Genomic DNA, 12,038 nt, shown 5'->3' on the forward strand with positions numbered 1-12,038 from the left:
ATGGCTGGCCAAACATTGTAACGCGCTGTAGGCTTACCTTGCTTTCCGTATGAGCCAATCTGCGCATATGCGTTTATTCAGCAATTAGACCGGCATGGCACGTGTATTCGCATGTGGAGTGGCTTGTATGCACCCGGCCACCCATTCCAGAAAAGTGGTTCCACCTGGCTAAGCCAACATTGTAACGTGCTGTAGGCCTACCTTCTTTCCGTGAGAGCCAATCTGCGCATGTGCGTTTATTCATTAATTAGCTGGGCATGGCACGTGTATTAGCATGTGGAGTGGCTTGTATGCACCCGGCCACTCTTTCCAGAGAAGTGGTTCAACCTGGCTGGGCCAACATTGTAACGCGCTGTAGTCTTACCTTGTTTTTCCGTGAGAGCCAATCTGCGCATGTGCGTTTATTCATCAATTAGGTGGGCATGGCACGTGTATTAGCATGTGGAGTGGCTTGTATGCACCCGGCCACCCTTTCCAGAGAAGTTGCTCCACCTGGCTGAGCCAACATTGTAACGCGCTGTAGGCTTACCTTTTTTCCGTGAGAGCCAATCTGCGCATGTGCGTTTATTCATCAATTAGGTGGGCATGGCACGTGTATTAGCATGTGGAGTGGCTTGTACGCACCCGGCCACCCTTTCCAGAGAAGTGGTTCCACCTGGCTGAGCGAACACTAATGGGCTGTAGTCTTACCTTTTTTTTTTCCGTGAGAGCCAATCTGCGCATGTGCGCTTATTCATCAATTAGATTGGCATGGCACGTGTATTCGCATGTGGAGTGGCTTGTGTGCAATCGGCCACCCTTTCCAGAGAAGTGGTTCCACCTGGCTGAGCCAACATTGTAACGCGCTGTAGGCTTACCTTTTTTTCCGTGAGAGCCAATCTACGCATGTGCGTTTATTCATCAATTAGATTGGCATGGCACGTGTATTAGCAGGTGGAGTGGCTTGTATGCACCCGGCCACGCTTTCCAGAGAAGCGGTTCCACCTGGCTGAGCGAACACTAACGGACTGTAGTCTTACCTTGTTTTTCCGTGAGAGCCAATCTGCGCATGTGCGTTTATTCATCAATTAGGTGGGCATGACACGTGTATTAGCATGTGGAGTGGCTTGTATGCACCCGGCCACCCTTTCCAGAGAAGTTGCTCCATCTGGCTGAGCCAACATTGTAACGCGCTGTAGGCTTACCTTTTTTCCGTGAGAGCCAATCTGCGCATGTGCGTTTATTCATCAATTAGGTGGGCATGGCACGTGTATTAGCATGTGGAGTGGCTTGTATGCACCTGGCCCCCCTTTCCGGAGAAGTGGTTCGAGCTTGCTGAGCCAATATTGTAACGAGCTGTAGTCTTACCTTTTTTCCGCGAGAGTCAATCTTCGCATGTGCGTTTATTCGTCAAATAAATTGGCATGGCACGTGTATTAGCATGTGGAGTGGCTTGTACGCACCTGGCCACCCTTTTCGGAGAAGTGGTTCGACCTTGCTGAGCCAATATTGTAACGAGCTGTAGTCTTACCTTTTTTCCGCGAGAGTCAATCTTCGCATGTGCGTTTATTCGTCAAATAAATTGGTATGGCACGTGTATTAGCACGCGGAGTGACTTTTATGCGCCCGGCCACCCTTTCCAGAGAAGTGGCTCAACCTGGCTGAGCCAACATTGTAACAGGCTGTAGGCTTGCTTTTTTAACAGCGGAGTTGTTTAAGCTTTTAGTTCCGCCGTGGAGCGTTACAAGAAAATTCAGGCCAGGTGTGCGTCGTCTCCCGTTGTCTAGCAACCACCTGCGAGAGCACCGAGCCACATAACCTCATCGCACTATACACGCGTGTGGCGGAGTCCTGACGTCGCAGTCGAGTAAAAGCACGGAATAGCCAGCGCGGTGATGCACCTCTCGCCTCCTCTACTCCGTGCGTAAGTACTGCTGCCATGGGAAGACTGAAGAAAGTCCGGACTCCCGAAGAAGAATCTGCTAACCAGGAAAAACGCCGTACTGCCAAGCGAGAAGCGATGCGTAGCCGCCGAGCTGATGCGGAAACTAGCGCCGAAGCTGCGGCTGAGCAGCGGTCACGCCGAGTCGAGGATCCCGAGTCTCAGTCTAGGGAACGCGAGAGTCGGCGCCTTAACACTGTGTTCAATGTGCCATCGCCAAAGAGTCGAGCCAGGGCATGTGCTGTTGCGTCTCTTCGGCCTTTATCACGGTCAGGGTGCATAATTCGGGGAATCGGGGCCACGTGAATTTTGTTGTGAATGCTAAGCGCAAGAAGTGTGCGGTCTTCCTGTCGTGGTTTTCTTGGTGTTTGGTATTCTAGCCGGGATAGAATGAGGCACCCTTGCATTGTTCGTTCGAGACGTTGCAATTGGCTGTTAAGATGACCTTCGACTAGTTCGCGTATGGTGTTGTGCCCCCCGACTCGTAGTAGGAGCTGCGTGGACGCATGTTGAGGTATTCCCAGCGCTGCCTTTAGTGCTGTACGGATGAGGGTGTCTATCTGGTGCACCTCGGTCTGAGTCAGGTTATAATAGGGGAGGTGGTGGGTTAATCTGCTAATTATGAGGGCTTGCACGATTCGGAATACAACTTTTTCTTGGAGCCCTTGCCGGCGGTTTGTAATGCACTTTATCATGCGCCTTATTTGCGTGATTTGTTGGCGGAGTAAGTGTATGGTATGTGTGGCCTTCCCGTTGTGTTGTATGTTAAGGCCTAGTACACGTGGTCTGTCTACCCTTGGAATAACGTTGCCATTGAGAGGCAATGTGATAGCTGATGGAATATCGGCCGTATTACCTTTTCTTTTTTTAATACAAGCAGCAGCTAAAACTTCTGAGTTGCGCAGGTGAGTCCTCCGGCTGTTGCATACTCTTGTGCTATATTTACTGCTTCCTGTAGTGCATCCTGAATGGCGCCGTCCGATACTGTGGTCACCCAGATTGTTACATCACCGGCGTACAGGGCGTGCTGCACGTTCGGAAGCTTGTCGAGGAGCGGTGGTAGCTTTGCCATCGCCACGTTGAACGGGGTAGGTTAGAGAACCGAACCCTGCGGAGTCCCTCTGCCGGAAAGTTTTATATGACATCTGACCGAATATCACTTAGGCCGATGGTGGCTTTGCGGTCAGATAAAAAGGCACGCACATAATCATAGATGCGTTTTCCGCATCTGGAGGATGCAAGATTGTTTATAATGAGGTCATGTGAGACGTTGTCGAAGGCCCCCTTGCAGTCCAACGCCAGAATGGCTCTTGTTTAAGCTTTACTCGGATCATCCACAACATCCTCCTTAAGTTGTACGAATATATCCTGCGCAGACAGACCTGGTCGATAGCCAAATAAGGTAGTGAGGAAGAATTGGTTCGCTTCAAGGATTGAAGCGCATTGGAACTGATTGCTCGTAGAGTTTTCCGATATACGAAGTCAGGGAAATGGGCCTGAGATTTTGGAGCGACAACGGTTTGCCGGGTTTCGAAATTAATATCGGTGTGTCGCCATTCCTGTGGAAGAGTTCCGTTTTTCCAATTGTCTTTGTAGTATGCAGTGAGTTGCCGTATGGCCTGATCGTCGAGGTTTCGTAGTAGTGCATAGTGAATGCAGTCTGCTCCAGGCGCTGTGTTACGTGATATGGCGTGTAGGGCTGCCCTTCCTTCTGTCTCTGTAATATCGCCGTCCAATTGGGTTTCCTCCTCGTGTGGATAGTCTTTGTACTCCGGTCGGTGATTTGTAGCAATGTACCTCTGTTGCAGTGTTTAGAGGAGAGCGTCATCATCCATTTATTCTTTATGGATGATAGTGCGGACGGTGTTGTGTGCGTTTTTGTGTGCGTTGGGTAGAGTAGTGCTCTGAGGAGGGACCACGTTTTGGAAGTACCTAGTGTGCCATTAAGGCGGTCGCAGAGGTTGTGCCAATTCTTATTAGTGAGGCTGGTGGCGTATTGTTCAGCTTCTGCTGTGATCCGGGCGATTCTTTGTTTCAGCCTACGGTTGTGCCGCTCCCTCTTGCATCGTTTGGTCAGGCCTCTTCAAGTATCCCAGAGATGGAGCAGATGTCTGTCCACATCCTGCGAAATAAAAACACGTATAATACTGTGCTCAAGTTTCGCATTAAAGAGTATTGTAAACGCCGGTGAATTTTTTTTTGTCGGAAACAGATTGTCCCTATATGTTTCACAATGTTCCTATTTCATTGTTGACTTTTCACCGTCCTTTTTCTTGTGCGTACTTTTTATTACGTCCAGCGTGGTCAATTTCCCTCAAGCGTAACAGCCGTAAGAATCTACTTTAGAAACGCTGTCTGATACCGCTGGATAATGTAACTAGTTCACTTTGTTTTTGGCACTCGCATTTCTTTATCTATTTTTATTATTTTCCCACTGTAGAGTGTAGCCAACTAGAACTGCTTCTGACTAACCTCTCTGCTTTTTCATGCATTCTTTCTGTTCTCTCCTCTTATTCGCTTGCAGATTTTACGCTCTGGATAACACTCCACTCCCCAACTAGTGGGCTCTCTTTCCTCTGAAATCTTGCCGCCCCGTGATCATCCCTAATAACCAACACTGATACGCGAAAACGACCACCACGAGCTCTGCGTTGAAGCTGATCACACTCAAGTGCAGCTTCACATTCTATAACAGTCCGGAGAGCAGCCATGATGTAGTGTTTATTATTAATGAAGAAGCGCATCATATAGGACGCCGCAGTATGCAATTGCCCCACTTCGATATTACGTCTACCGGGGAGAATATTGAAATCCCTATCCAGTGCGTTGTCTGCAAGGCGAGGTACGCTGATCAGTACAAACACCTCCCGCATGGCGGCGTACGAAAAAAAAAACGGCGATATGATACTAGACAGCGACCTGCTCTTTGCCTTTAATGTACAATTACAGATTTAATGAAATATTGTTTTATTTTCTTCATAAACTGCATGCATGCGAGAGGGAGCCTTAGGTTTTAATGGCTCAAAGAACGTTTTCTTATTTCGTGTCTTCGCCCCGCCACGTGGGGGTCAGGCACAACACCTCGTCACTACGTTTCCTTTTATTCCCAGAGACGGCGCCACGCGTCCTGAGAAATAACAGAGCGTTTGTAGGATGTGCTCAAGGAAGTCTAAAAAATGTTTTTGAAACCTGCTTGGGTGGGATGTAGTAGCTCTATAAGTTGAAACGTCAGGTATATTCAAAATATTCACTGTCGTGATAAACCTATGGACTGAAAACTCTACACACCTGTACCTCCATAGTGGTTGGCATCTGTGTTATTCTGCTTCTAAGTGCGATGCTGCGCGTTTGCTGACGGAAGGTGACATGGATAAATGTCCGTTAGCTCCACTTCTCCCAACTAAAAAATCGCACCCTCTCACTGTCGCGTGAACTCACAATCGGTGGCTGGCTCTTGAAACTCGACGGCACTCACTGCGACTCGTAATTCAGATTCAACGAATTCGTCCTGGCCCCGTTCGAACATCAGACCGGGACGAAGTTCTCAACTGCAAAGCCTTTCTTTATAAGAAGCCCGTATCTTTTGTAGCTCTTTGCTCCAGTCAGATGGATTACAATATTTCTTTTCATGAACCTTACTGCGCATTACAGGTTTCCGCAGAGCTGATTTGCCGTATTCAGAGGCCGACGAAAAAGGCAGCCGAGAAGAAATGAAAGCCAGGGACGTTAACCACACACGTCCAGTTTGCAGTACCCTGCTTAGGGGGAACAGAATATATTGAGAAAAAGAGAGTGAGAAGAAAAGCGATACAAATACCACTACAGTAACGTGTTAACATGGGCTGGTTGGTACATGTGTGAAGAAAACGAGTAGCAGCGCTGAACAACGGGACGTGACTGAGACAGACGAAGCGCTTCGTCTATCTTAGACACGTCCGGTTATTCAGCGCTGTTACTCGTTTTCATTAAATGTCATTAGTTGGAGCGCAGGTGATGGTGCACACCACCACGTGCGCTCCAACTCCGCCATCACATGGATGGGGAAGGCTAAGGCAACAACTGTGTACCGCTTTTGAGGGAGGTTTGGCTACAAAATGCCATTTGCCTTAAATGGGAAGGGATGAGGAGCGAGGAGAAAGTTGAGTAGAAAACTGAATGGACTGAGACAGGAGTGCGTTTTTCCAGGTTGTTGTTTATGATTTACATGGTAAGTATAGAAAGGGCGCTTGAAGGAATCAGTATCGGGTATAATATCTCATACAGACAATCGCGCACACTAGTAGAGCAGCAGTTTCCAGGTTTGCTTTATGCGGACGGCATTGTGTTGCTTGCTCACAAGGAAAATGAAATGCAACGTCTGCATAACATCTGTGGCTGGGAATGTGAGAAGTTATCAAAATTTTGCGTTAAAATATAAGATTTTATGCTGTTCAATGGAAACAGTGAATAGACAGCATCAATACGGGGCCAGGAAATACCTCGGGTAAAAGGATACAGAAACCTAGGTATATGGATAAGCGAAGGCAATAGATATATGTGAACAATGAAAAAAAAAAACAATAATAGCAAAGGGCAAGAGAAAAGCGGCCATAAGGAAACACAGAGCGGCACAGGGGTACAATAAGTACGAGGTGCTCCGGGGTATGTGGAAAGGTGTGAAGGTTTTCAGACTTCCATTATGAAATGCGGCTGTTTGCTTGAATACAGGGGTACAATAAAAACTCGATGTTAACTAATGGTCAGTGGGACGCCTCGCATTGGGCGCTTGCGGGAAGACTACAAATGAAGCTGTGCAGGGGGATATGGGCTGGACAAGCTTTGAAGTGAGGGGAGGTCCAAGTAAAATCGATTTTGGAGAACGACCGAAGAATATGAAATAAATGGGTTGCGAGAGTATCCAAGCATTTGTGAAGAAAAAAAAAACATTGACTCACAGTGGAGGAAAATAATAAGGAAGCTTACCAGCAAGTATGTGACCAGCATGGTAAACAACATGGCAGCAAAGAACGCCAAACGCAAAGTCAGACTGGCTGAGACAATCTCATGGGTGGCGGCGATAGAAGGAGAAAAGGAAATCAGTAAGGAAACAATTTATTATTATTTCGATAACTACTTTACCGATAACAAGGATAACTACTTTACCATCATTTATGACACCCAACCCCCAGAAATTCTGGCGATATTTGTCAGGTGAAAGCGAAACCATTTCGCAAATTAAAACTTGATAAGGTTATCAACGATCCTGAGGACATTGCTAATAATATGAATAACTTTTTTTCAGTGGGTTTTTACGAAACATACTACGAATGCGTACTAAAACCTCACGCCTTGAAGGTACCCATGATAGAATTAACCGTAAGTGAAGAGGGCATATTATCTCTTCTGCATAAAGTTGTTTTAAAGAAATTCACTGTTCCCGACCTCATAGCTTCGTTCTGAAGTCGATACGCAATTTGAGTATTTCAATATCTATTCAAAATATTTACACATTCACATTAAACATCAGTGTTACCAGACAATTGGCACTGTGCTAATATAATTCCAATACACAAATCGGGCTCGAAAATATATTTAAATAACCACCGCCCAGCGTCACTAATGAACTCATGCTGCAAAATAATGGAACATATAATATTTAAGGGCATAATAACTCCCCTAGAAGCAAATGAACTAGTCTACGAACAAGAGCATGGCTTCAGATCGGTCTTTCAACTATAATACAACTTGCTGAATGAACTCGTGACATATAACGCGCTTAACCACGATGACCAATTAGATGCAATATTTTTAGACTTCTCTAAGGCATTCGACGTGGTTTCGCATCAGGATTTAATCATAAAACTAATGACTTTTGGTATTCAGAACAATATAGTATGGATTTCCGATTTTCTAAAAGATCGGGAAAAGTATATAGAAATCGACAATCATCTCTCACCGCAAATTGATGTCTACTCTGGAGTACCTCAGGAGTCTGTTCTTGCACCACTCTTGTTCATATTTTATATTAATGACATCTAGTATTTCGTCATGAACTCCGTCCAGATGCGACTGTTCGCTGATGACTGTGCTGTGTATAGAGCCATACATAACTTAGTCGATCAAATAGAACTTCACAATTCACAGCAGTGTAACACTTGGGGTATGAAATTAAACACACCAAAACTCATTGCATCTGATTGCAAAATAAGGAAAAGCCCCTTAACTTTAAGTATACGGTTGGAAGCACTAAAATCAACAAAAGTAATGACGTAAAGTACCTGCGTATTAAACTCGCATCTAACCTTAATTGGGAGCAACATATATCAGCCATGTCAGAAATCTTAGCGAAAGCTTTCTGGAGAAAAATATTACGTACTACACCACCACATGTCAAACTAAATGCTTACAAGACACTAGTAAGGCCCTGCTTAGAGTACGCCGATTTAATCGTTGGAGTCCACATCAAAAACTTATCATTAATAAAATAGAACGCATACAAAAACTAGAAGTCAGATTTATACAGGTTGTTCCAGCTAACTTTAGCCAGAGTTTAAAAATATGCGAATGCCACGTAGCTGGACAGAACCAAGGTAATGCTGTTTGCCGTCGGTTGGAGATATCAAAATTATTTTTTTCGGCAATTTTCCAGTAGAACAACGTGCTTAACAATATTGTCTGTTGCTATACCATTGACTCTTTTATAAACCTAATTAGGTGTATTGAATTTTCATCATGAATAATTACCAATTTTATGTACGTTCTACTACTAAACCATTTATGTACCCACTCCTGCACAGGCCGTGACGGGCCTGTAGTATATCAAAATAAAAAATTGAGATTAAAACGAGACCTAGATACGGTGTACAATTATCAAAATTGCCAATTCTAAACCTTCCGAATTGTTACCCATCGTTTTTAGATACAATGGAGAGCTTTCCCTTTTTGCTTGCTTTCAGAAAACTAACTAAAATGTATTTCCTCCAACAGTTGTAATTTTGGTGTACATTTGTTTTGTTCTCTTCAATCCAATTGTAGTCCATTGGGCTTAATAGTTATGTGTCATGTTGATGATGAATGTTAGTTAGTTAGTTAGTTAGTTAGTTAGTTAGTTAGTTAGTTAGTTAGTTAGTTAGTTAGGGTTTAATAGCCCAAATGCAACTAAGGCCATGCTGCGCCAGTCACAAGACAAAAGGAAACACAACGTTAGAGCAGGTAAACATGTATTACATTATAGTTCGTGTAGATAACCAGTTGTCTGTAAAAAGTGGAACAGGTTAGTAAGTGGCACTAGCGGGTCATCTGCCAGTAATAGGGCGGGATGTAAAAGTATACGTAAATTATACAGGTTGTGTAAAAGTTTCCGTCGCTGTGTTTCAAGGTGTGGACATGTTATAAGGATATGTATTACTGTAAGAGGTTCATTGCATTTTTCGCAGGTCGGTGGGGTTTTTTTTTTTTTCGGAGGAGAAAGTTGTGGGTTAGATGTGTGTGTCCAATCCGAAGTCGACACAGGATCACCTCATAGAACCGTTGCTGATGAGTGCACGACTTCCATTCACCAATTACGGGTTTAGTAAGATGTAGATTGTTGCTTATACAATGGTCCCATTCTTGTTGCCATTTTGACATCAAGGCTTCCCTAATCGCAGTGATATCCTTATATGGAAGCGTTTTGTTTGTTGTGTATTTGTGCACTGCCGTCGATTCACACCTATCTGCTGCTTCATTACCCGGTATACCAACATGGCTTGGTACCCAGCAAAACCTAATTGACCTGCCGTATTTGTTTAATGTTACCATGTTTAAAATACCCCTATCAGGGGTTCAAATTCGGATTTCATGTGAAGAGCCTTCAACATGCTTAATGAATCAATGTTTATGATTGCGTTTTGGCGTTTTTCAGCAATGATCTTTTTAATCACAGTTAATATTGCATAGACTTCAGCTGTGTAGACAGAGGCGTGCTGTGGCAAACGAATACTTCTTTCTTAGTTTTTTGTCACAGCCCCGACGCCCACGTATTCTTTTGTTTTAGATCCATAAGTGTAATATTTCATGTTATTTTTATATTTGTCTAGAAAAACGCAGAATTTTTTATGATGTGTTCGTGCGGGGTGAATTTTTTTAGAGATACCAATGATCAATCACATAACTGTATGAATTCGCCCCACGAAGGTAGTCGTTGTTGCCGTTTAGCAAACAGAAGGAGCTCATCAGGAATGTCGTAATCACGACAGTATTCCTCATATCGTAGAAGAAGAGGTCTAACCATGTTCGGTTTATTTGTATAGTGTAATCGTGAGTTTCACTGTGTGACGAGTTTGTAGCATATGTGTTGTGGTGAGGACTGCATTCTGAGTATGTAGGAAAAAGTTAGTAGCACTCTGCGATGCTGTAAAGGAGGCTCATTACATTCAACGTGTAAGCTCTGGACAGGTGATGTTCTGTAAGCACCGCATGCCAGTCGTAGTCCAAGGTTATGAATTGGATGAAGCCGTCGGACCTAAGATTGTCTGGCTGAACCATATATGATGCTACCGTAGTGTAATATGCTGCTCACCAAAGTGCGGTAGATGCGTAGCAGGCATTTACCGTCAGAGTCCCAGCGCTTCTGGGACAGGACTTTCAGGATGTTAAGTGCATTGTTCGCTTTATATTTAAGGCTAGTTATGTGTGCCAGAAAGTTCAACTTTTTATCAAATAGAACACCCAGAAACTTGTGTTCTTGCTTTACCGGTAGTGTGGCTTCTTCTAGCTTAAGGATGGGATCTGGTTGTAGGCCACTTTTTTGTGTAAAAACAACACTAATAGTTTTTCAGTTGACAAGCGAAAACCGTTTTCAGATGCCCAGTGCGTGAGTTTGTTTAACGTAATTTGAATCTGCCGTTCGAAGGTTGCGAAGTTCTATGCACGACACACGATATGTAGACCATCAACATATAATGAGTGCATTACAGAGGATGGAATTACATTACTGACTGAGTTCATTTTCACCACAAATAGTGCTGTGCTTAATACACATCAATGTGGCACGCCATTTTCCTGGATGAATACGCGTGACAGCATCGTTCCTGAACGAACTTGGAATGTTCAGTCGGGCATGAAATCGGCAAGACATTTCAGCATTCTGCCGCGGATCCCTAAATCCGCTAAGTCCCTTAGAGTAGCAAACCTCCATGTTGTGTCGTACGCTTTTTTCTAGGTCAAAGAAAGCAGTGAAACAATATTGCTTGTGCAGAAAGGCCACACGTATCTCGTGTTCTAGCCGGACTAGGTGATCCGTTGTGGAGCAACCTTTCTTGTACCCACACTGATGGTTATCTAGCAGGCTCTCGGTTTCAAGGACGTATGTCAATCTTATGTTTATGATGGCTTCATAGTACTTTGCAAGACAACTTGTGAGCGCTATGGGTCTATAGCTGGTTGCTGTTGTGGGAGGTTTCCCAGCTTTCAAGAAAGGGATTATGATGGCTTTCTTCCACTCTTTGGGCATTTTTCCCGTTTCCCAGATTATGTTGAAGAAGTGAAGCAAGGTCTCAGCTGCTTTAGGGGATAAGTGAGCTAGCATTGCGTAATGTACCCTGTCCGGACCGGGGGCTGTTTTTTTTTGCCAGTATTGTGTACTCTGTTGATTTCTGGAAGTGTTAAAGCGGCATTATACGGTCTCTCTGAGCTTCTTGTGGTCGGAAGCTCTAGCTTTTCTGCTGATTGCCTATGTTTTAGAAATGCAGCAGAATAGTTTTCTGAGCTTGGATATATCATGGAAATGTTGCCCTAATATGTTTGCTTGTTCTACTAAATTTGTTTGCGTGCCTGGGGGTGAGAGTATGGGGATAGTGTAAGAACCGTAGTCGCCTCTGAACTTACGAAGTTGATCCCACATTCGTTTGGATGTTATTGAGCTATTTATGGACGAGACAATTTTTCCAGGACTGTCTTTCGGCTTGTCTGCGTGTGCACCTGACATTGGCTTTTGCTTTTTTGAAACAGTAGATTATCTTGTGTTGGGTATCGCCGAAAGGTATCCCACGCTTTGTTTTGTAGTTTTTTGTTTTTGTACATTCCTTCGTCCACCAGGGTATCAGGTTTTTTTCTTAGGAAACCAGAAGATTGTGGGATTGTCTGTTCCTCTGCGGCA

At 44.4% G+C, this 12,038-nt stretch overlaps 1 long non-coding RNA gene across 1 annotated transcript in view; it reads right to left on the reverse strand.

Moving 5' to 3' along the window:
• Positions 1–1,453: 1,453 nt before the first annotated feature.
• LOC129385139 (uncharacterized) overlaps positions 1,454–12,038 on the reverse strand; it is a 74,438-nt gene continuing 63,853 nt past the window's right edge. The window contains exon 3 of the long non-coding RNA XR_008612721.2: positions 1,454–4,043. This is a non-coding gene — a long non-coding RNA (uncharacterized lncRNA). The remainder of the gene's footprint in view (positions 4,044–12,038) is intronic.

This window comes from Dermacentor andersoni, chromosome 5, assembly GCF_023375885.2.
Source record: "Dermacentor andersoni chromosome 5, qqDerAnde1_hic_scaffold, whole genome shotgun sequence".
Classification (NCBI taxonomy): domain Eukaryota; kingdom Metazoa; phylum Arthropoda; class Arachnida; order Ixodida; family Ixodidae; genus Dermacentor; species Dermacentor andersoni.